Source organism: Metopolophium dirhodum, chromosome 7 (genome assembly GCF_019925205.1).
Source record: "Metopolophium dirhodum isolate CAU chromosome 7, ASM1992520v1, whole genome shotgun sequence".
Lineage (NCBI taxonomy): Eukaryota > Metazoa > Arthropoda > Insecta > Hemiptera > Aphididae > Metopolophium > Metopolophium dirhodum.
The window spans coordinates 5,141,535-5,169,522 of NC_083566.1; the positions used below are offsets into that span (position 1 = coordinate 5,141,535).

At 29.3% G+C, this 27,988-nt stretch overlaps 1 protein-coding gene across 2 annotated transcripts in view; it reads right to left on the minus strand.

Annotated features, from left to right (window-relative positions):
- The window catches only part of LOC132949763 (junctional adhesion molecule A-like), a 349,991-nt gene that overhangs the window by 261,482 nt on the left and 60,521 nt on the right, over positions 1 to 27,988 (minus strand). Inside the window, exon 2 of one of the 2 annotated variants that reach the window (XM_061020828.1) lies at positions 20,925 to 20,971. The exons of the other annotated variant lie outside the window; for it this stretch is intronic. The gene's annotated coding sequence lies outside the window, so the exon portion shown is untranslated. The remainder of the gene's footprint in view (positions 1 to 20,924; positions 20,972 to 27,988) is intronic. 2 annotated transcript variants of the gene reach the window in all.

Here is a 27,988-nt window from a genome sequence, read left to right on the forward strand (position 1 = left end):
GACACATTTTAATGTTAGGTAATAGTTTAGGGGCACACGATAGCTCGTTTTCCTATGGTTTTAAAAAGTATTTAGTGCGTGTGAAAAAAAAATTTGTGGAGTTAAAATGTAACGCGTTTCCTTATATATGTTAAATTATTATTGAATTCTTCTAACATTTCCTGAGTATTCAACAGTTTTTTCCACAAAAAATGTATATCGATATGATTTAATTTTCCAATGGTGTTGTGCATGAATACTAATAAATTGGATTATGTGTATATTATTATTACTATTGTTGGATACTCTACAAAAACAAGTCGTAACAATATAAAAATTATAATTACTATAATAAGTACTACAATTCGAGAGTTTTTAATTTGTCCAGATACAATAATGTGTAATTATATAAAATTATAATGTGCTGTATTTATTTGTATTTTGTATGATTTTTATTATTTGTAAAGGTACGTTTTATATTTATACTCAAATATTATAGGGTCAATTTTAGCAACAACATTAAACTAGAACAAGTAATTTTTGTTTAATTTGTTTATATTTTCAATTTTATTAATTATTGTCTTTACTATTTTTTTAAAGTAAATCAAACTTAATGTAACACCTAGTACCCTATATTGCCTACTTATACCGGATGAAGTAAAGTTATCATATGCATACGACTGCTATTAGTGTATTATTGTATTATAATGTTTAGAATATATTATAACTTATTAGTATTCATCATGACTCGATTATTTACTTACTCAATTGAACCACCGTTATCCATTAAATGTGTTTTTAAATTGTTTATAAAACTTATTCTCAAAAATAATTATTGTCAAAAAAAAAATGTATGCGTTTTAATCGTAAGATCGTTAAATTATAATAAGATAATTAATTGCTATAATATTATGCTCCCGCACTCAGTTCAATATATTAATTAAATTTATTATTATTATTATTATTATTATTATTATTATTATTATTACTGTACCGAATGTATTTCATGGGTCTAATCACGAGGGCCAAATGTTATCCAGTTATAAAATATAAACGAGTTAGTCCTATAAATACTGCTTATATTTACTAAAAATCATTAGAACGAGTTTTGCTGCAGGGGAGGAAATGCGAATAAATAATAATAACAAATAATATGCGCTCCAACGCCATCGCATCTTTGTTTTATTCGCATACGGAAAAAAAATGTGTATAAGTAGTGTGTTTTAGTTCCTTCTGTATCCCCCGCAAATCCAGGGAATCCAGGTACCCCGCCTGTCCTATGATCGCGTACGTACGTACGTTACCACCGCAAATTAACTTGATTAATAATATTACGAATAGCTAACAATATTTTCTCATATTATATTTGTTTAAAATTATTATTCGAGCGATTTGTTATCAGTTTATATAAATTATCAAATCGAGTAAAGTAATCGATAATCGATATATTATATTCACTGACATCCATTTACTATAAAATATCTATAAATTAAACGAATATAAGAAATTAGTAGATAATATTTAATATGATTTAGATGAAATGACAGATGTATTGGCCACAAAACTGAGAAGCATTGGTGTTGGCAAAAACTCGATGGTTCGTATCTTGATGGAACGATGTCTTGAGTATACCATTAGTTACATTACTATTCATAAAGCTGGTACCTACGTTATTATTATTTGTTTATTATTAATTTGCAAAGTTTTAACAAATTATATTTTAAAATCGTACCTTTATAGGGGGTGCATGTTTAATCCTGGAGGTATCGTATCCATTACCACTTCTTTGTTTGGTTTTAGAGGATTCGACTCCCAGAGCAATTCTTACAAAAATATTCTTTGAAGAAACAGCAATTAATTTACTTGGATAATGGTTGGTACGATAGTTTGAAAACATCAGTGGATAAATCATTACTCAAAAAAGAGCCAAAGGAACTAGATGACTTAGCCGTTGTAGTGTTCTCATCTGATACCACGGGAAACCCAAAGGGTATGTTTGGCTGTAAATTGTGATTATTTAATATATTTAATACGAATCTTAGATAATTTCAGTATACAAATAGGTAATGTGTTCTCCAAGTTTTTTGCATTTTTTATTCATAGACAAAACTATTTGAGTTGGCTTACAATTTCAATGTAATTAATACGGAAATTACTTTGATAAAAACTAGAAAGTGTTACTATAGCTGATTTATAGATCATGTATGATATATTTAGAACACACTCGTAACATCATAATCAATTTAATGACACTCATTACTTAAAAAACTATAAACGTTTTTAAAAATAATTTTTTTACATAGTTTTAGGTCGTTACAAAACAATAATTTTCTAAAAAATTATATTTTCAATTTAATTATTTATCTTTTTTAATGACAAAATGCATTTTAGATTCCAAGCGGAGTGGTGAATGTATTGATTTTACAATGATGTGTGTGTTTTTTTATTTTTTATTTTTTTGTGTCTGTCATCACCTTTTGGGGCAGTAAAACTGCTTTGATTTTCTTCAACAGTATCTTTTCCGATAGGAAAGTGAATCTAGTTGGTATTATGATGATAACTATACCCCCCTCTTATTATTTTCCTATATTTAACTTTCCTGTTTTGACATTCCTCTTTTTAACCAGGGCAAAGACACTGTGTGTATTAGCTAAATCGGGTGATTATGGCCTTGAACACGATTTCCGGGGGGCGTGGTACGTTATCAATTAAATATATCATATCAGTATTATAAATTATTTGGAAAATGTCAAATAACAATATTATAATATTTAATGCATAGCAAAGTGTAGACAATACTGAAACTGACAATACCATACATAAAAAACTTTAAATTAATTAAAACTGCTGTCATCCGTGATTGTCAATGGATTGTTTCCGTTTTTATAATATCGTAACAATCAATATGGATACACGGTAGGGATACAGAAACCCGACCAGCTGATCGCGTGTCGCTCTAATATTGTTCTGTAACTTTCATAGATTTCATAGCCCCTCCTGGCTAACATAGACTTATTAAGGGCCAGTTGTACCGTAAGGTATTAAAGAAATTTAATAAATCTATATGGTTAGGACAGATGTCTTACAGCCTGAAATTCTATAGTATAATATACTATTTTAACTGAATGTCATTGGACGGTTAATAAGTGTATACCTTAACGAATACTATGATTTAACAGTTTTATTTACACGTATTTTCGTTTGGACAACAATGTAATCCAAACCGTTATTTAACAACGTTGTTTAACACCCTCGTGTCAAACAACAACAATAATAACAATAATTGACGATAGTGAAAACGGTATGATGGGTTTAATAGTAATGATTTCTTTTCATCCTTCCACACGATTAATGAGTATCCGTTTAATCTGACTATCGTAATAATATATGATATCCGTCGTGGCGTTATATATATTTATAAACCTTTTAAAAGGTTAAAACATTACCCATCATCGTATCCACTTAACATAAAAAAAAAAAATAATATAAAGACCTATAAAAGTCTACCTATCATAAGTATCTATAAAAGAGATATACTTATACATCTCGTAATAATATTTTCAAGAGTTTTAATCGCTGATACTCGTAAACAATATACCAATACATATTTATCACTTAGGTAAATATTATTTTTTTTCTCCAAGTATATATCAATATATCGATACATTCCACTGCTTTAACCAACTAAGTTATGGAGGAGCCTGTACACCGAAGACGAGTACAATAATATTATGACATGTATAATAGTGATATGATGTGTGTATAGGTAGATATTTTCATATAGGTATCATATAATATTGTATGACGTATGTATCACATTATTATACACCGTGTACGAAATAGTTCGTACATACATGCGTAGAATATGTTAAAAATGAATTTATTAATAATAGTCAAGTTAGTAGCTGACAGTATGACTCCTTTAAGTAAAATCAGCTCTCTATCATACATTATTTATCTAACCACACTACACAGTTATAGTATCGGATAATAAATATCAACTTTTCATAATACCTATACCATAATTATATATAATTAAGATATTAGAAAACTTAGACTATCATGTTAATATAAAAATATTAATGTAATTTTCCTAACGACATTTGATTGAATGTGTAATTATTAAGATGATAGAAAAATACTTGCACGTTATATTATTGTTATTGGTAATGGTTAGATAAACATCACAGTACATATTTAAATTGAAATACACATAATCGATTAGGATTTAATTGATTTAATTGTATGTGGCTTAAATTAGATTTGACTGTTTATCAGTGATTGATAGCGGTTCAGAAGTCATTAAAGGGTGATTAAAATTCGTATACAATATCAATGTATATTTATCACTTAGGTATATAAATTATTTTTTTTTTTTTTATAGTATATAATATATAACTATAGGTATGGATGATAAGGGGGGGGGGTATAGCCGAGCACGTATGCGATAGGTATTAATGAGAGGGGAGGGGATAAGGCCGGACACGATAGCATAGCTCGAACCATAGGCTGGACGGGGAGAGGAGGCGGTGGTTACGTACATACGCGATCATAGGACGGGCGGGTTACCTGGATTCCCTGGATTTGCGGGGGATACAGAAGGAACTAAAACATACTACTTGTATATTTATATCACTGGACAGGTGCTGTCAAACGCGGTGTGTTTCTACCTCCACTGTACTAGATAAGATAATGTATGTATATCATTATTTTATTTCCATTATTCCCATCACACTTTTCCCCCGTTATGATACGAGTGGAAAACCCATATCACTACCCACGTCCAGTTCAATTCCATTGTTAACGTTTTTCGTTTTATTATTTTCAAAAAAATGATGACAAAAACCCAAAAGCTTTTGCGTTGATGTTAAAAGAGAATAACACAAAGAATTTTTTTAGGTTTTTTTACTTAATTCAATTTTTCTTTTTTAAAGTAATAGTCATACTTTTAAAACGATTACATTTTTTAATTCAATGCATTGGAACATTTGGAACAACACGTGTATCATACTATGTTTTTTTATTTATAATATATTTCATGTAGTTACATCGTGCCACATCCTTAACAGCTGTAACAGGCTTACGACTTCAGTTATTATACAATAACTTTAATTCCATTTTAATAGTGTGTTAAAAATATTAAAGGTGAAAATATGGCGTTGAGATTTGAAATATCTTTGAAAGTTTGATTGTTAAAACTGATATAAATAATAATTAAATAAAGATACAATGCAGAAACTTGCGTAAAAATGTATAGTAATAATACATATTTGTATTGCCTACAAAATGTGAGTACGTAATAGTTTCACAGTTTTAATTTAATGTGTCAAGTTCGATAAGCGTTCAAATATCTATGTATATTATCGTATATGATCGTGGTAACTTTGACATAATACCTATTATTTAATATTTGTAGAACCTCTAAACATGGTTAGTGTAGGGTATACGGAGGGTACCTATACGCCATGTATACCTTCTGTTAGTTTTGTTATTTTCTTAATTTTCTAATGACAATAAATGAAATTAAAATCCAGAAATAAGAAATTTTTTATATCGTTATCGAGATTATTTTTCTAAAAGAGTTTTTGAAAGTTCATTTTAAAAATAAACTAAATTATTTTACAAAAAAAACAGGTTGGTAATAATACTTTTAATGACGAACCTGTGGGAGTCGGTAACCTAACCTATAGAACAAAGTTTGAAAGGAATAAAAAGAGGAAATTATGACACTTCAGATGTTACTAATTTTATATGATATTGAGAGCCAGGGAAAAACCGATATACTAACCTATTTACACTAAATTATAATTAATTTGAGTGGTTAGGGAACTGAATAACGTTATAAAATCATATACATTTAATAGACCAATTAATCTATATATCGAAATTGGCTTTGAACTGAAAAAAAAATATTTTAAGTAGTTTCTCCACAAATGAAATAGACATTTCTAGAAGACTAAACATTTTGTTCTTAATAATTCGGTTAATAATTCGAAAATAAACTTAAATATAAAAATAGAACATTAATTCAAATATCTTTAAATAGCATAAAACGAGCCAAAATACGCAATATTGGTTAAAATTCCCTTAAGGCTCAACAGTTCTACGATTTTTGAATTACAACCGTTAAAATTCAATTTAGTCGAAAAGTGGTTTTGCGTAAACATGTTTGAAACCACTAACTGGAGTACCTAAAACATTGAATCGTTTTTACTGATTCAAAGGGTGTTGATAAAACCTAAATACACACAATAGTCATCACCGGAGTGGAACTTAATCGTTTATCGACCTCTCAGAATCTAAATCTAATCGTAAAAATATTATTTATAGAATATCCACATAAACACTTTTTATTTTACTCAATGTACCAATAACTTTAGTACTACATTAAATTTATCTGTCAAAACATACCTATTTATTAAATAACGTATAGCATTATATACCGTTTTCACGTTACTTTACTTTAACGGGTAGGCGTCTTGGCAACGGCCGACTAAAATCGAACCCTTAGGATGACCGGATTGGAATCTATCAACCTTTCCTGTGGGTATTGAGGGTCTTAAATGTTTTACCCAGTTATTCCTATTCTATATTTCTACCGCCGAAGATATGATATTAATTTAAAACACAATAGAAGTGGGGTACACATTCAAGCACGTCACTCGGGACTGTTTACTTTCACCTAACCGGGTAATATTATTATTATTATTATCGTATTAACGTAAAATTGCCCTAGAATCTAGGGCCTAGATAATGTTATCGAACATTTAGAGTGTTTAATCAATATTCTAATATAGTCGTTGGAATTTCATCTTCGAAAATAACGCTTAATTATGAAATAATATTACGGTACTCAAATAATTATAAATTTGTGTACATTCCCCATTTACTAATTTGCTTACATTCCAATACCACACAACTGATCTCGGAACAAAAATACCAAAAGGGGGGACGAGGTGGCCGAGTGGTCTAACGCGACGGATTCGGCACAGCCGGTCCGAGTTCGATCCTCGACCACTGGGCGGCATTTTTCTCCGTGCAAGTCACGGTGTCCGGAGAACAAGTGCCGCCATCCCCCCACCCCGGGGCACGGCAGAAACCTACGGGTGCCCCATTAGAAATTCTGCCAAACACAACACACACGTGTACCAACCTACCCAATATAAAACTTACCAAACCTACCCAATATAAAAACCTACAGTGCCCTCCCCACACCCAATGGCCTATGTTGCCGCGGGTTACCCAATAAAAAAAAAAAAAAAAAAAAAAAAATACCAAAAATATTTTCAATAATTTGGTGAATTCCCCCTACGATATATGGACATATGAGTTGTAGGGAAATAACGCAACGTTTTTTATAATTTTCAGGTTTTGATATTAAATTATTGTAGACAATTATTATAAACATTTCATATTTAAGGTACCCAATACATTTTTTTTCTTGATCCGTTTGAAGTCTAAGGTCTAGCAAAAATAACGTTATTTCAAAAATATTGATGTTTGCTTTGATTTCTTACAGTTTTAGAAATAATATTCAAATACAAACCTAAGTATGACTCACCAATAATACATATACGCTTATGTAATACAAATACTTGTCAAATAATTACTCATTAAATTGCACAACACTTGTTAAAAATAGCATAGGTATAAATTATTTTAATACACTTATTATTCTCTTAGGTTTTCGAGAGATAATCAGAATAAATTGGTAAGAGGTCGATTGATATCAATATATATATATTGTGCAATTTGATTTACATCGCTTAGACCATTCGAAGGACAGAATAATAATAATAATATAGGGAAAATGCATTTTAAAAGGGGACGTTGATAAGGATATTAAACGCATTTCATTCAATCAAAATGCAAAGTATTATGTGTATCACCCCGCAAGTCCTGCGTACATTCAAAATAAGACATTTTAAAACCAACATCACGATCGTCGCGATGGACCGAATAAGCGAAATAATAATGTCCATGGCGAAAATGTGTGAAAATAACAATAACCATTATTATTTGATCGGAAGTTTTGTTCTGTAACGAGTGCAATGACTAATTGATGGACTATGAGACATTATTTCTATATTATTCATATCGGTATTTAGATTATTACTTTTTAGACGACTTCCGCGAATTAATTCAGTAGGTACTCGAAGTTTATCCCGGCCAATCGCAGCGCGTTTACATAATATTATATTGAATAAATAATATTTCGTACCACCACGCAGTTTAAGGACACGCCGGCCTATGGCTGCAAGTACCAAATATTCTTAATCCGTTTAGAGACCGACCGACCGAACGGCTGCGAGTTAATTATGTCGGACTCGTCGTCGTTTTAGACAGTTTTTATTGCAATTTCTTTACATCGAGAAACGCGCGACATCATAGTAATTAGTAATAATAATATATTGTTGTATACATTAATGGCGGAGAACGTTGATCGACCGCCACTGCTCTTGCCGCGGCCGTCGAGTAACCTAATTTATCATAATTGATGAATATTATTATGATTATGAACAACAGAAACGAGGGAAAAAAAACCCGGAGTTCATTCGTTTTACCCTTTTAAAATATTAAAATATTATGATAATATTATAACGTTCTTAGCTCACAAAAATCAAGAAAACCGTCGAAACGTAATATTATAATATTTATGCGATTGATTTAAAGACTACGTAATTTATGCTGAACCGTTATCGTCGTTTTAATATAACTCGATCGAAAATCTCGTATAATTTTTTTTTTGTATGTTGTAAAAATATACGTTTTATTATTTTAATATTCATTTGGGTAGCTACTTAAATAGTTATATATTGTGTACGTCGTTAAAAATATAAAGCGACACTGTTTCACGAGCATTGACTAATTACATGGTAACATTTTCCATTCCCATACCTACTGTAACTTACATCATGTTCTAGAGACTACACCAACAGTAGTTCTAGTACTTACTACGCTAAGTACTAGAACGTTCAATGTATTATATTATATATTATTATTTATATATTTCATCATTATTAATCTAAAACAATTTGACTATATTATAATACAAATTATTGGTTTAACGCCAACGTATTCTTTTTATAAAATAACTTCAAAGTTTGTGTTATTTTACTTTTTCTCGAAGTTAAAAAAATGTAAAATACTTTTAAACTTTTTAAAACTATTTACGTACCAATAGTACATATTTTTAGCTTTGAATACAAACATATTATCTTATTTTATTAGTTTATTCGAAACATTGATTAAGTTATTTTTAGAATGTTTCAAATTGTTGTTTAATATATTTTTATCGCTAAATATAATACTATTACATTACATTTAGTTTTATTATCTCACATAGTATTATCTATAATCTATATTCCGTCGTCTAATGATACAGAAAAGGCCGAATTCTGTTAAATGTTTTATGGTCTCTAGTTGCAGTACGTGATTTGCTGAGCAATAAAAGCGCTCAATGACTTTTGAATTCCCACGAAATATATCGATTGCACACTGTCCCGTTATTTGACACTCGAAATTCCCGAACGAACGAATAGTAAAGTATGGTAATATGTACAACAATCATTATAATACCATAATATGGTTTGTAGAAAATAATTTCATATTTTTTTTCTCGGGCAACGTGATACACGAAATATTATATTATTTTTTTTTAAATTAATTCAACGGTTTCGCTAATATTTGTTCAAAATAATGATGATTATAATATTCTTGTCAAAATGGGAAAAATAAAAATAACACAACTGCGCAATCTACATTATTATAATAATAATATATTGTTTTGAATGCATACATTTGTTGGCTAAAAGTAAAATATAACATTATTATACTAATCTCGATAGTCATTCTTCATAGTCGTATGATTATAATATTGTATGTTGTGCGTGTTATAATAATATATTATATAACACGTTCCTATTCCGTATTTAAATTATAATACATCAATGTCAGATATAAAGTTTTTTATCTATTATTTTCAGCGTTTTGTATTTCGATATAGTCTTCGCCATTAAAAAGAGATGGAAAAAAAACTCTAAACAAGTGTTGGTTGGGTGACGGTTAAGAGGGAGGAGGGTAGGTGATAAAGTAAGGGTTGATAATATATCTTGATTCGGGTAAACGAGACTACGATGTATATGTGTGTGGAGTTTATTTTATATAAAACAGATCACTATCGACCGTGCAATGCGTGCATGATATAAATGTCGGGTAAAGAAATGTCGTGGTTAATCATTTCTGTTTAACTGCGGCCTTTTACGAACTGCATATTGTGTGTCTTGTGTAAAAGTGGAAAATCGTGGTATGCAAATAATATTAATAATAAACGAAATAAAAACATTATTACATTTTTGTAGAGCTTTGTCTATCAGTACACAAAAAATATTAATAAAAATAGAAACTAATATGATAATATTATACATGTGACCCCATTTTTTCTTCCATAATGAATTCAGGGGATTTTTATTTGCAAAATTAAATTTTATCTGCACAGGACACTCATTAATTAGTATAAAAAATTTCAACATTTTAAAAGTACGTTCTTTAAGTATATCCTTGAAAACTCCTTGAATTAAATCTCGAATAACTCCATAATAGAAGAAAAGGGGGTGAGCATGATTGGCGAATAGCTCACAAATTTCTGCTTCGTTATTTTACCACGATAATTATTGTTATACAGCAAATTAAGACAGCTGATCTATGAAAACCGTTAACTTTAAAAAAGAGACTTTTGTCTCCACGTAGACCGTGCAGACCAAATGCGAAAAACTCATTATTTTGTGTCTTCAGACGAGATATTATGACACCCGCGCCTTTGGTTTGTTTTTATTATTATTATTATTATTATTATTATTATAAATCTCTACCTATACCTAAACACATTTGTGAGCTTGAGACATCACCGAGGCGAGAACGACGTGCTCTCGAGGCGAAGTGTTGTGGTAGTGAGGGGAAAGGCCTTGCAGGTAGTCGACGCTGCTGTCAGATATCACTGGGGACGGTGAGATTTGCATAAAAATATACATCCGGATATTATGTCATGCATCTTATAACGCGTGCTGTATGATAATAAAAATAAAAAAAACAACAATAATAATAGTTTCAACGTACAAAAATAATATGTTTTTAAAAAGTTAATAATCATCTATATTATAATACACGAGCATGAAGGTCGGTTTTCCAGCCGATACCGCCATCGAATTCACAAAGACTTCTCGAGTCTCGACACGGTCATTGGATATATTTAATAGTCCCAGATTTATTGTAACAAATATAAACAACTTACAGTAATATAATTATATTATCATAATAATACGGTAGGTAGGTACCTATATAATCGTATTTATTTGCTGCAGCTTATTGCGTCTCCTCGACGACGAGCTTTGTATCCTGTACCTATACAATAATAAGTGAGAGACGATGATACACGAAAAATACAAGTCTATATAGAATTTTTATGACAACTTGTTTGGGCTGTTTTTTACTCGGGTAACAATAATTTATACGATTATTTTCTTATCTTATATGTGTTTGTATATAATATTTTATTTTACAGCAGTCCGCCGCTACGCGTGTACCGAACTGGAAGACTGTGGAAGTATATATATTATTATGCGCATTATTATTATTACGATTTCATTTATTATTACTATTATTATTATTATTATTATTATTATTATTATTATTATTATTATTATTATTATTATTATTATTATTATCATCATTATGATATCACGAAAAGGGAGCGGTGCCACAGGGCGGGGAAATCAGGCTGCAGTAATCAAACGAAACGACGTTCATTACTGATTTTACCTCTACCAATACTTTCCTAATCGATATTTATTTGATTTCGATATTACGTGCGCATGACGTACGCGCTCAGCAGCACGATAATGAGAGCGTAATGCGTGAACGTTCATCTCGCGCGCAGTTTCCGAAAGAGGAGATTCCATAATGAACAAAATTACTAAAAATTAATAGGTTTTTTTTTTTCCATTAGTTTTTTTTTTTAACAATTCTGAGCGTAGCGATGAATATTATACTAGTCAAGCGATAATGTTTTTTTTTTTTTATTTATTATTATTATTTCATATGTCATTACCATTCGGTTAATAATGTATATATAGGTAATCCAATTAAATGTTCAACTTTGAGGGTGGTTTCGAGTAGAAAATTGAACAGCCAGTTGGTACTTGTGGGGAGGAGGGTCAAAAGTAAAATGTACTTTTCAAAATAATTGGAAAAAAATCACAACGAAATGGAAATATTTACGGTACCTACCTAGTTTTTGACAAAATCGATTGAGTATGTTATTTTGATGTAATTCAAAAATGAATAACAGTAAATAGACTTTATGTTTTCTCCAAATACTTATAATATTGGTAATTTCTAGAAATTATATAATTTAAATAATATTTTAGCTTTTTTTCAACTAATACTTAATATAAACCTATTCGAAATTTTTATTTCGTTTACAAATCATAATGATAATATTTATTGGTAGGTTAAGAAACTTGAAAATTTAAAACAATATTCAACGTTAGTTTTTTTCATAGCAGTTAAAAAATATTAGTGTATTAGCAATACATTGTAATATATAATTTTATAGTTAAAAATGCATACAATTTTTTTAATTAATACAATACATGTTAAGACAAATATCCATGCGGAGGTGTGTTAAAAAATGTCAATAACTTTATACAAGATCCCTCATAAGTTATTCTTACAGAAATTCAAATACATTTGATGTTACATATATTCACTATACATTAATATTTTTGTATAAGTGTTTGAAGTTAAAATTTGGAAATTTGCAATCAGTTGTAATTTAATACATTATTAAAATCATAGAGACTAGACACTTTTCACCGTAACGCATAATAGTCTTATTATTTTACTATACATAGTATAATTAATTATTTTCAAAATGTTCAAATTAATTTTAAGATATTTTTATACAGCTGTACCACTAAACGATTCACACCATCGTAAGGCCAGTATTGACCTAAAAGTTAATAACGAGATTATCTATATAATAATATAAGTAATATATTTTTCTTTATTAAATTAAATAAAACAAAATGGTTTGAATGCTATTTTAATATTATTTATTATAATATATTAATATGTGATGTTTTTTTTAGCAAAAATTAGTTTAACATACTGTATAACTATTAAAGAAAAATGCATTAATATTACTGGTATAAATAAATTATTAAATGTATTTTAAAATAGTCTGAAACACCGCTCCGACCAGATTAATTTTTCGCATACAGTGATTTATCATTCAAATCAAATTTAAGATTAATTACAGTGACCTTTTTTCTCTAACTCTTTTTCAACCACCGCATGAGGGGGGGGAGGCGCAACGTTGGCATTACTTTCTCTAAACCATTATAATGACCTACTCAATGACTATATACACTTGCAATTTACTATACAGCAGAGCGTTATTGATACCCCAGTTGTTTTTATTTAGTATTGTACGTTTGTATTTTGAGTTTATTAAAGGGGTTGCTTAAATTTTTCGAGAAAAAATATATCATTGCAACGAAATTATCGTAACACAGTTATTTCGATTTAATGTTAAACTAATAGTGAAACGAGATAAATGCTTTAATGATAACTTGGGTGTATTATGCAGTCAACGTTTATCGGCTATAATTAGATAATGTTTTGTTAGCTATTGTTATTTAATTTTTTTGTGACAATCAATATTATTACTATCACACGCGTAGGTACTAATATCGCTTACTACTATAATATAGTATACGATATTATTGTAATTGTTATCTATAATATGAAGTTTAAGAAATTTAATTTCTATTTCGATGTAAATGTATTTGAAGCCGGTCGATCCTCATCGGATCGTGTTGGATTCTATAATATTCGTATAACATGGATGTATCCAAACAGTAGTCGTAAAATAGTATTTATCGGGAATTCATCGTGATCTTCGAGAGGGATTAGGAATTCGCGTTTAATAAAACTTTACTTCTAGTATACAATACACTAACGACATCACGTATTGTACAACTCACGTGGTTTAAATTCTCCAGAGAATACAAAACCAAGCAATGCTATTTCCAATGGTTTTTAAAGTATTCGTGCAATTCATACCAATATGAAATATACAACTGGGTTACAATATTAACAACACGTATATTATTGACTAAAAAAGTTGTGCCATTTGCGGTATTAATAATTTAAATTTCACCAAAATTGTTCTTTTTTAATATTCTACATTGACACATGGGTTCTAGTATAATATTATAATACAGCGTGACTTAGTTTTCGTGAAATAGACAATATTTTGGAAAATGTAAGGACCATATTATTTTGTTCTTTTCATTTTATGCACAAATACAGATATTTATAGAAAAACTTAAGAAAGTCTAATATATAAAAAAATATTTAAAACTGTCCGAAATGTTACCCTGCACGTATCACAATAAATAAACCTTCATCTTGAATAGTGTACATCATATTTTGATGTAAAGTAGTATTTTAAAAAATACTGTTAAAAGACACTTAATTTAAACGCAATGTTTAGATATTCATATATGTATATTGTTGAGGTACCTATTTCTTTGCATTGCGAAGTAAATCACTAGAAATATTATAAAAATAAATATATATGTTATAACAGCTTCAGTGGTTTCTGCGTTTAACTAGGCACTTCAATAATTATAGTGCACCCTCGCGGATGTAACTGTCTTAAAAAAAAAAATGATAAATGTACATTCACGAAACGTTTTTATACCATACTCACATTTAAGGTAAAAATTAATTTATTATTTTTCTTTTAAATTTTCCTTTTGTGTAAAATAACTCGCTGACTTCTAAAATTGTCCATAATATGATAGTGTAGGTACCTCTATATAATTTAAAATTCTACTACATAAATACAGATAATACAATTAAGTTGAGTGTAAACTATAAAGGTTAATTCTTCGTTATTAATACTCTACATGAACATCATTTTATGACTTTTCTGAGTACTTAAATATAATTAAACGGGTTGATGCAGATTTTAAACATAATTATAGCCTAACCCTAAAATAAGTCCTAAGGTTTAGAAAAGGAGAAAACCCTCGAAATGCATGCTAGAAAAAAAAACTTATAAGCACGCTTGATTTATATATTAATGGAAAAAGTACTCTTCATTTGAAACAATGAAATCTTCGTTTCCATTGTAAAATAATTACAAAAGTTATTTGACAAAAAAAAACATTACCAATAAAATACATCATCTATTAAGTAAACCTTTGAGAAATATAAAATAAACATTAACATTTTGGAGTTACAACTTTCCCTATAAACTTTTATTGGTAAATAAAATTTGAGATTTTACCGATGTTTTACAAAAGTTTACTAATTATATTATGAATAGAAGGATTTATTCTCATAATAGAAGTTAAATTGAATATAACATTCATATTATTTCATTTGTTGAAGTTTTATTGATAAAATGTTTAACTGATTTCATATGAGTTTTCTAATGTACTTCATTATTGTTATACAATATAATGTAGTCCATTTGTTTTTAAATAATATTTTCTTTGAATTTTATCTTTTTTTCAGAATTACTTTTTTTTATAAATTTTAAACTTTTCATTAAAAGTATAAATTAATATACTAAATATATTTGATATTTCTTGTTAAATAGACTGTAAACGAGTTTTGATTTTTAAAAAAAAATAACAAACATAATCGTTGTAGAACAAATGGATCACTAGTTCCACATATTGTAATACAATAGAATAGATATTTTCAACACGGAAATAATTTGACAACGTTGCATACAATTTCATACGCAATAGTGTTTATTTTTTCTTCTTAAAGATATTTGCTACCCATCTTCAAACATACGCAATCGTGTCGTCTAAAAGGACAAACGTACGCAATCGTGTTCTACTCGAAATAATAATTAAAATAAACAATTATCGTGTTGAAAGTTGATAAATAATACAATTATTATATTATTTTTATGATAATTACTAACATAATTCACATAAAAATCAAAGGATTTATGGTTTAGTTTTTTGTATCTAGTAAGTCAGAATCATATTCAAACGATCAATAAGATAAATACAATAGTAAATACCTATAAGGTAGAAACTAGAAACTCAAAATAAACCATATTTTTGTAGAAAGTAAACACTCGGTTCTGGAGAACGAAAATAATATTATTCAGTTGTTCAAGCAAATCCAAATACTTGATAAACTCTAGCTAACTATAGCCTAAAATTTTTATACTATGACGTGTTTGAAGTATGAAATATTTCAAATGAAAATATTTCACCAAAGGTTAGGTATACATTTAGGTACCATAAAACTATGAAGGTAATTTATGACAATTGTATGTAAATATAGAACTTATTTAAAAATAAAACAAAATTTATTAAAATACTGAAATATTTCACACATTTGAAATATTTCATAAAATTTTCAAACACTATAAATAATAATATTAATTAATATTATTATTATGTCTTGCAAACGACTAATATTATTGTAAAATATGTAAATATTAGTACCAACTCTAAATCAATTATTCTGATTTCATATCTTATTTCTTAATCTCAAAATCTTAATAATATAATTAATATTTTAAGAAAATATATATGAATGATATGTATAATATATAATAAGTGCTAATGGGCTGTTCGAACCATAATCGTCCAATATCAATAACAAATAAATAGGTACAACTAATAAGTAATAATATAATATTGTCAACGGGTTATTAAATATTTATAAATTTAAAGATTAATTCAAGCGGAGACTTACCATTAATTTTGTTAACTATAATACGATAGGTCATATAAATTGAAAAACGTTTAATATTCAATCGCTATAGAAATCTTTATTAAAATCCCATGAACGTAATTTGTATTTTATAAATGTATTATTGTTAAGTCAAATTTTAAAAACTATTGAGAAATTATGATGAGTTGCAATTTCCATTATTAATTTATTGAACGTTAATAAAATGCAACCGTCGTATTTCGAAGCCTATTCAATCCTCCGGGGAGATTATTATGTCTTATAGTTTCGATTTTTCAAATGTGTATGATATTAAATTACGTGACAGCATTATTATATCTCACAAGTTATAAAAAAAATTGAAAATATTTTTATAACTTGACACTGAAAAATTGAATTTTTTATTACACAAAAAATATTTTTTACTGTTATTTTGGAAAGTAAATATAGTTTATAGTTAAATTGTAATTATTACATTATTATATTTAGCTAATAAAATATATCTCACCTATTAGTTTAGTTATCACTGAATTGATAATAGTATTCTAAATTTCTTAATTATATTTAGGTTACGTCATATAGGTAATTTTATATTGGAATAAGGTCAAAAATGTATTTATTCTTTTATAAGTAAAACGAAATAGGCTATTTTAATTCATAAATTTTGTTTAGTTTTATAAATTATAATATTATTTTTTAACAAAACTATCTAAACATAGACACAACTTTCGATATGAAATTTTGATATTTTACTTATCACATTGAAAAAAAATACGAAAAATATAATATGTATATGAATGGGTAGGCTTTTTTGTTCAAACCGCTATTCATTTTGGCTGCTTATTAAAAAATCGATATTGGACTTTACTCCTAGAGTTTTCTTGTATAACACGTCCTGTTCACCGAACGCAGAAGACTTTTTTTTTAAATAGTTGTCCAAGAATAGAGAACGAGACGATGCCACAGAGTAGCAGACACGTTTGTTGCTGTAGCGTCCATTGTTTGTTATTTCTAAGCTTAATGGATAGAATCACTGCGACGGTGTCAACTGACAATGATTTGTAACCGATTATGAGATAGTATACTGCAACATTTTCTAGAGTACTTATATTATACGACTGGCTTCGTGATATTGGTGTTGTTCTCTGCAATGTAAATATTTAAATAACAAGCGTAAACAACACGCGTATTTACTGAAATGTCATTGTTTAAAGATGACATGCAAATATGTTTGATGAAATAAACAAAATAATATAAAATATAACGTGATGCCAAGTTTTCAAATAAAAAAATAACTTGTGCTGCAGACATCAGACAACTTAGCGGAACGCAATATTTCACGTTTTCAAAATTTAATTTGTTTCTAATATCGTGCAGACATTTTATAATATTCTTTGAATCGTAATAATTATTATGTTTTAAACGTGCACACAAATTGGAAATTAAATATTATGATTAAATACAAATTATTTACACGAATTCAGGGGTTTTGGTTCTGGTGTGTTGACTTATATTTTGTCAAGCAGCCCAGAAACTACCGTATTATAGAAAAAAAAAAAAAAAAACGTTCATAATACCTACATTATTTTGTTTTTGTTAACAGAATAACAAAAAAATCATGTTACTTTCTCATTTACTATTTAATTTTTTATTACAATTCAATGGTTAAATGGTAATTCGAATACTATTATCAAACGACTTAATCTATAACTGAACATAACAATGTAATTGTATTGTGAAAACCCAACTATATTGCGGAGTAATTAAAATAGTCGTTTGGCTGTGGTTCTATTTGAAATTCACTAATTTACGGTAATTTGCTTTTAAGCAGTAGCAACGCGTGTTCACTTGAGTATACGGCGTGTTATCGTCGTGATAAAGAAAATGTTCCAATATTAGTAATTTGGTTAACAAATAACTACAGGCCGAAAATAATAATAATATTATAATTTATAACTTACACCAGCACGCTGGTGTACCGAAATTGCCTATACAACACGCCGGTCAATCGATATACATTTTACTCAAGTTATTTATATTTAAAAAAGATATGGATAAGAACAACAATAACCATTGCTGTAGTTTTCAAAATGGCAAATCCCAATAAACTTTATTTGGCGTGTTGTGCGCTTGTAAAACACGTATATTTTAGATGAATATTTTCTGTAGATATTAGTATATTAAAATATTAAATAAATTATATGTTGTATAATTTAAATTTTTCAAAGGTTTTGTATTAAGACGGTATGATAATCGAATGCACGTGATTGGAAACATTCAACAGACTGTGAAAGGTTTGTAACAACTTCCAATAATATTATATAATTAATTTTAAAACCTAAAGACTCTCGATCATACAATTATTAAATAATAAACTATTCAATTTTTAAAACATAAAAATATTCACAATATTTTTTGAACTATAAATTAAAATTAATATTATAATCTTTGTTTCAATTTTAAAAATGTAATTCTGAAATGTATATTTTATCACAATATTCAGAAATAGTACAATTCCATGTTGCCTGTTAAGTCATAAATTTCATTATAAATTCAAGTGATTTGACCATCAATAATTTAGCTGAATTAGTATTATTCAACAATTATAATATATGTACATAAAATAAATATTTTGAAATTTATTATCTATACTTAAATAATGACCTTAGTTCCATATATATATTCTTAAACGTTTTAAACATTTTTTACTATTGAAGTAAATAGCAAAAAGTATAATTCTAGGTGTATATAGATAAAACAACACTTTCTTTAATTGTTACGAACAAAAAAAACTTTAGAATTAATGATTCAATCACGAAAATAACACTTTAGTAGTTGTAGTTTTTTTAGTTTAAGTTTTCTATTTGAATACAGATTGTCGGTCATCCAAGGTTTATATTTTTGAAGAAAAACAAAGCTTTTAATAAAATAGTTTGTTTTATATCTCCAAAAACAATTATTTATGTATTTAAATCGAGTAATAATAATATTGAGTATTTTAATTTTTTTAATACAAATATAATATCATGTTAAGATACCAATAATGACATTTTATTTTATAAAAACTGCAGTTATTTTTTATTTTTATATTCATTATTTTGACTGAAATACTTAAAGAAAATTATTTAGCCACGTAGTAATGACCCACCATTTAATTATAATTCTTATTATTATGCATAGTACCTAACATGTAATGTGTACTATAATACCTGCACTGTATAATATATATTTATTGTATAAGGTACTTGTAATATCTAACTTAAAATATTTCAGTTTTTTTTTTTGAATATAACTACCTTTTCAGTATAATTATACTATTTAAATATGTTTTTTTCATATTTATGAGTTACTATAAGAACTAGAGACTTCCGGGATTATTGATATATTATTTTCAATTGCCAATAAAAACACGACTAAGTCATATTTAAAATAGCTTTTCACTGTACCATTATTATAGCCAATGGTAAAAAATGGTTTTCGTGTTTTACTCATTTTCATTTATATTATTAATAAAGTATGTTTAAGACAATAATTTTATAAGGTTAACAAATTATATTTATAACACGATAGTTTTTAATCTAATACGTAAATATTTTTTTTTTTCATTCTATGATGAATAATGTATCAATCATCTTAGAAAACTGGGGTGTAAATTATTATTGACATCATTAAAATTATATTTTATTTATAACCTAGTCGAGGGTTGCACTATTTCAACCTCGTCAAAATATAGTTATTACAGTATCACCCATAATGATTTGTATGAGTATTACTATACATTTGGTATTAATTTGTTTATTTTTAAAATATAACGTTTCGTTTTGTTATGAACCGATTTAGTTTGAAATGTTTCAAAATCCGATAAAAACAAAACTTATTTTTTTATGACAGTAATGAGAATAATATTCGTATCACAACATTCCGATATGGCTTCATAGACCTTATTTTTAATAGTAAAATGTTTGGCTTCAAACATTAGTCAGTAGGTATTTATCGTTGGATTACAAAGTTCAATAAAAGGAAAATTATAAAACTTTTAAAACTAAATTTTAGATTGCAACACTTGGTTAAGACATAAGCAAATTATTTGAAATTAAATGGTTCGTTGAATTTTAAATAATTTCCTTTGACTTATACTATATTATTCTACTTGCATGCACAACATTACTTACATAATAGATCGTTATTGAAATTGTTTTGAAATATTTTTGATATTCACCTGAAATCAAAAATATAAAAACGTTAGGTCATAAAATAATATTCAGTATATTGTATTGAGTGTTTAGAGAGATAAAAAATGAAATAAAAACCATCATGTCAGCCATTTCAATGTCAAACACTTGTCGCCTACCTATACTCACTGTTCAGAGCGCGGGGAACAATATGCACTATTATATAGTTGAATAACCATCCTAAACGGATAATGTTTTATCAATAATGTGGTGTTATTTCGTCAAAAACTTTGAGCCTCGAGTAATAATAATAATAATAATATCATAATATTGTTCAGCCATCTTTCTTTGCCTAGAGGACATTCAATGAATGCCGTTTTAATATTTACCATTTATAAAATTAGAATAATATAATATGTACCGGCGATTCATGTATATTTTTGTTATTCCATACTAAATAATACACCAAAAGTGTTTTACGGAAGAAAAGCACTTCGATAGAAAATCGATGTCCCCACCCGTTCTACAATCTGCAGCATCTAAAATTACAAACGCATCACATTTTGACCGCAACGGTTTTCCTATAAATAACATAATTTATACGTTACCCGTTTATAATATTATTCGTTACGGTCCAGTAATTTTACTTCAACGCACTAAGATAATGAATTGTATAAATAATTGTTATTGTTGTACAAGCCGGAGTGTATTATTTGCGTTGATTTCTTAAAAATGATGATTTATGATAAAATATAATGTTGGGAATTAATAAATTATAAACATTATCGTTTAACTACCAAGTTGTATGCTGCTAATAATCTTAACCTCTAACGTAACATAATCTAATTAATATTAAATTAAAATAAATTGGATATTGAGTGTAATACCTACTTAGAAGTAATTACTTTTACATTTTTCTTTTTCTTTAGACAAATACTTTCTGGGGAGATATAATTGAAGTTTATGATGTTAATGATTAAACGTTGTATAGATGATTGGAATCAAACAAACATTGTAATTAATAGTGGTAATTTTTCAAAATTCTTAGGTACGTCATACTGACTTGCAATAATAAGCTAATAACAATAATATAAAACATTATACCGTAATATTATTAATGACAGAATGCAATAACGCAATATTTTTAACAACAAATAGTTCTTTTCGACGCAGTGGTACTAAAAGAAATACTAACATATTCCTTATAGTAAAAATAGTAAAATAAATAAATTATAAAATATCCTTGGGATCGACACCGTTTCCGCTCAGAATCGGTTTTCGTTCACATTGATTAACCCTTGAATTTTAACAAATTTAGCATGATATTTATAGTAAAATTATCGATACCTACTAAAAATTGACAAGGTACACCGTCTTGAAAACAAATTTACAACAGAGCAACTTCCCTGTTTGTTTTAACTGTCAATAGCGTACGTTTATCTTTTGAATTTCTTATCAGAATTCCTTTTTATTTTTATAACTAAGATATTTTATATAAACTTCCGGTTTTTGGTTCATAATATTATATTCGTTAAGCTTGATATTAAAACCTTTGTTGTAAACTATATATATGCAAGTATCAACGTAAACAGTAGGCATTTCTTGTGTCCAGAGCAACGGCGTTGTATTGAAACATTTTTCATGATTTATTTTCTTTGTCAATAATAACAATTAGCTATAGTAGCGTAGGTACAGACGTTTCTGACATAATGCCATAAACTACCTACGCATACAGCAATAATTGTGGGGTAAAGTAATTTGATAACAACCACGATGGTGGTCTTTAATATCTGTTAAAAATAAGCTTTATTACTTTACTGTTAGCTTTTCGTTCGTCATTCCCGGGCCATTGAATTGTGGTAACCACGAGCTATTTTTATGTTATTTTTTCCTAGGTTTTAACTAGTGGCGTTCGTCGTAGTGTTATTCAAATAATATTATGTCTTTGCGACGTCCCGTTCAGCTGATTGGTCACGAAACCGTCGCCTCACTGACAACTCACTTTCAACAATTATTAACGAATTACAAAAGTGTTTCGCGGTACAGAGCATCCGTGCAATACTAGAGTCTTGAGTGGTCAGGCTACAGCTGCAGGGATATCACGTTTAATATTCGGTGTGAAATTTCATTAAAAACAGACCGTTCATTTAATCCGAATCTGCTGGACTGCAGTTAGACCCGTCCGTCGGCAGTCGGCGGATCTTCTATCTCGTAGCAGCGAATCGGGTGACGGCTCGGGGCGCATGGGCGTTGCTGTGGCACCGACGACAGTTTTAATACCAATTAAGGTGTCCTAGTAAAATGCGATTTTAATTTGTATTCCTCCCAGGGTTCAACGTAAGACACGGGGCAGCTATCAGCCGTGTATCGTACATAACAATATAAACCTTTACGGTTCCACGCGCGTAAACCTTTCGATGGTGGTATTAAATACAATTATTCTATTAAAAACATAAAGGGAATAAAAAAAAATAATAAATAAATTCGCAGAACAGTAAGTTGAAAAATTACGAAGGTTAAGTATTAATTATTTTTGGTGACCATCAATCAAGACGCGGAACGCCATGTGTTTAATATACCTACTCCCCTACAACTACTATCATGTCCTGCTATACAATAATCGCGGAAACAATAATAATTACAGATGAATAAAACAATAGTAGGCATACCTATTCCAAAATACATTTATTAACTACCTATACTGATTTGTGTGCGCATTTGCAATATTGGCTGTTAGGACCAATAATAATAATAATAATATATTATTACATTAGTATGTTTATTATAGTGCTTCCACATTTGCATATTAATAGAAGTATAATGTATTATATATGATATATACAATACTAACAGCTCGTGGACATCCAACCTCTTATTAAAATTTATGAATTTATCAGCATATCGATATAATATTATTACTTTTTAATCAATATCGATGATAAATTACTATCACATAGGTACGTCACCATCATGCGAGCACCGAGAAATATCGTATCGCATTATAGGCTCTACAGTATACAGCTTATATTATTATAATTATTATTTTGTAAAGATTAATATTTAATAAATTATGGAAAATTCAATTATTTTCAATCGAATATTATAATTTTGCAATATTATTACAATAAAATATTATTTGTCTCAAACATAATATTTTAAAAAAACGCTTATTATGTGAAACACTATAGTATATTATGTACATAATGAATGCCATGCTATTATTTTTTAATTCAAAACAGGTGTAGTAAAATTAATATATTCAGTTTGGAAGAAAATATTAGTTTTTACGTTTTAGTACCCAATTTACTTAGCAAATACGATGACATTTTTATGTTGAACTGCAATGATGAACATAAATATATAATTTACTGTCGTATTTCTTTCGTACACAGTACTATAGTAATATTTTATAAACAGACTTGAGTATTAACGAGTACCTACTACATAGTACAAACTACACAATACGTCATATTAACTGATTGATATTTAAATTAAAATTGATTAAGACTTTAATGGTTCATAGCAATACGCAAATAATATAATGTACATTATGATAACTATAAATTTCAATAATCTTCATAAAAGCTGTCAGTTAGAAATTGTTTTACGTTAAATTCCTGTGTGTAAGTATGTCATATCATATTATTATCGTATTATTTACTGTATATAACCTATAGTTACTGTATGACATAATAACATAATAATAACAATAATATATGCTGCGGGTACGGTTCACATTACGGTATTACCGTAACGATTTGCATATATTAATATTTTACATTTACAACGATCGACCAAACTACCGCGACCTTATTTCCGGCAACGGTATTATAAAATACAATATCTAAATCTTACGAGCAATTTTTTTTTATATTTTGTCCACAGCGTCTCAATTGTATTTTCTAAAGTGAGTATTTCGATTGACGACGAAATAGGTACCAAAACGATATTTTTCTTAACGGATTTGTTTATTATTATGTATAGTGAACTGATCCGACGTACGCGTGACTACGCATGCGTGATATTTATTTACGCATACTATTACAGTATTTATATTTTATAATACAAGAGCGTTTATTGAATATTTACAGTCTGTATATGGGTACAATAAGTAAATTTAATCGTATAACGTACGAATTACAGTGACTGGCGTGAAGGATGACCCACTGATATACTAGCTGATTAAGTCTATAGAGACCAGTTTTAACGTTTGAGTCGTCTTGTTGGATTATCTGGAAATTTCTTCGAGGTTAGATGCGAGGTGAGGCAGTTTGTGCTTGATTGTAGTTTGCCGTTAAACCTTTTATAGAAAATAATAGTCGTTTCTTGGATCGTTTTGATTTGTTGGTCGTCGTGGATAAGTTTCGTCGTTACAAACCGAAGGGCTTTTACAATGGTGCTCAGGTGAATAGATTACAAATCTTCTATTTCGTGTGCATTGGCTTTTTTATCTGGGCTCCAAAGTATGTCCAAATAGGACGAAGGAGACTTTAGTATATGTCAAGTTTGTTTGAGATGTTAATATTACACATGAATAAAAGCCTGAGGATATGAAGTCTACAACTATTAAACTTATTTTGTTTATCCTTGAGATGAGGACCCTGGGAGAGTTGTCTATCCAATATCTATTATAATACCAAGATATTTGACTATAATAGGAAGTAGTGGAGGAATCATGGACCGGGTCATAGTGATCGGTGGGCAATCGTATTACAGTATTTATATTTTATTATTATAATTTACATTATGTATCTATTCTATAAGAATCTCGTTACACTTGGTGGTACGCAAGTGGCCATCTTCCCCTCCCCCCCCCCCCCCACACAGATTTATGTTGACTCCGTCTCATTTCAACTAGATGTGCATGTGCAAACACTCGTGGCGATGCAAATGTAAAACCAGTTTATTGTCATGATTTTTATTATATATTTTATTATTTTCAATTTCTATATTGTGAATCTCAAAACTCTGCGAGCACTAAGCACTAGCTCTTTAAACATGAATTTTGGAAAAACTTTTCTTATTGCACCATTAAATGGTACATAGGTACTGGCAAAATGTTAAAATTTTGAAATTTCGGCGATACGTTGATCAGTCAATTATTAATCAGTTAATTATCAATTATACGACTGAAAATCTACTGATTATCAACCCACATTAGATATATCCCAGACGCGTGTCATCTTACATATTTTGTTCTATCTTAACACAGAGTCCCGCCATAAAATAGGTATAACTATTTTGATTGCTTAACAACATTTATAATAATAATCGTTCGGCTAGATATACGTGTGCCAAACTTGTCTCGTTGCATTGCTTGCTCCGTTTATTATTACAAAGCGTGTATAAAAAAACAATAATAATAAAAATAATAATGTATCGTTTTTCAGTGGCGTGAAAAAAAATGAAGGTATTGAGGATTGATCATAATTCATTTTATTCTATTAAAAATACTCGGCGATTAAGTGATTTCGGCGGTGGTGGTGTTGGCGGAAACAGTGTTACAGGAAGAGCTGAGGATGTCCTATGTATACTGTATTTAGACCTTGAACCGAACATGTGATGTATTTACCGTATTTTAAACTACAAGCCTGAGTGGTGGTAAAGTCGTCGTCGTCGTATTTTATACGCCAAACGAGGAGGACCTCGGCCATTCGGCTGCAAAACACCTGAGACTTTGGGATTTCCGCGAGCGCAGACGTTCTACTTTCTACCCCGCTCACCTGCAGAGCCGGTCACGGCCGTCAATACCGCCACCCAAACGGGGCACCAGACGGTCGTTGGCCGGGGGCGAGGGGAAAGGGGTGGTCGCCGTGCACAAAAGCAATTGCCCGGACGGATCCTTTCACGGCGGAGGACGCGCCCGAGGTACTTATCCAATAAAACGCGTGACAAAAAACTAGTCGCCATATATCATTTCTTCGGGACTCGGGTGTAGTAGCGCGGCATGTATTATATTATACGAGCGGTGGTGTAATATACGCGTGTGTGCGCCAGACCCGGCCGCCGTAATTTATTATGAAACACCGCGCGCCGGTGGAAAGATGGCTGTTGTTCGGACGACGAAAAACACCACGCTCGGATTCCGATTTACAATCCCGGACAACCGCTCATGAAATACAAGGACGTTGACGCCGTGTGCGTTTCGCGTAACCGGGTAACGGGTTGGTGTACCCTAAATTTGCGAAAATTTCACACACCCCGGATTCGCACACCCCTCGACGCGCCCGTGTCGCACGCGGACCCGCGATCCTCCGAGGCAGGCGCTAGTGCGTGTCCGTCCGTCGGCTCCGGCGGTCGTCGTCGTACGGCGGAAGCTGCTGCAGCTCCCATCGCTATCGTTATAATATAATATCCCGACGGTTGTTATTTTTACAGCAGATGAATACATTATAATATTTTTCCTTCTGCTATACCGAATGCAGAAATATAATTTTAAAACCCTACATGCCATTATATACACGTATCATACCGGGCGTTATCCGTGTAACGCAAGATGCACATTATTTCAAAGATTTTCAACTTTTTCGGAAATATATATTATTCGGATACTTTTAAGTCGTTAAAAAAAAAATATGTTTTTACTTTTTTTTTATCGTTATTGTTTATTATTTTATTAATTTATTCTTTTTTTATCACAACATGCATTTTCTATTTTTTATTTCAATGTTGAATATTTTTTTTTGGGGCTTTTCGACGTATCGAAATCGTATTTTGGACGGGTATAGTTCTTATAAGTGATAAATTATAGATGAGTGTAGCGGAGTGTTATACTCGGCTATCCCTCAAAACAATGGTCAACTACTCCGCTCATCTAAACTTTAAATACTTATGACTAATGAACTGTAGGTATTGTCCAAAATTTGATTTTTATATATGAAAATACTCCATATAATAATTATATGAATAATAAAAATTATTATTTAACTGCAGATATATTTACAAAAACCATATTGCGTTCTGAAAATAATGAGTGTCTTACGTTAAACGTGGGTCACCCCGTGTGTCGCGTCCTCATTTGTGTGTGCATGCGTGTGAGTGTGGAAAATGTGACAACGTGCAAC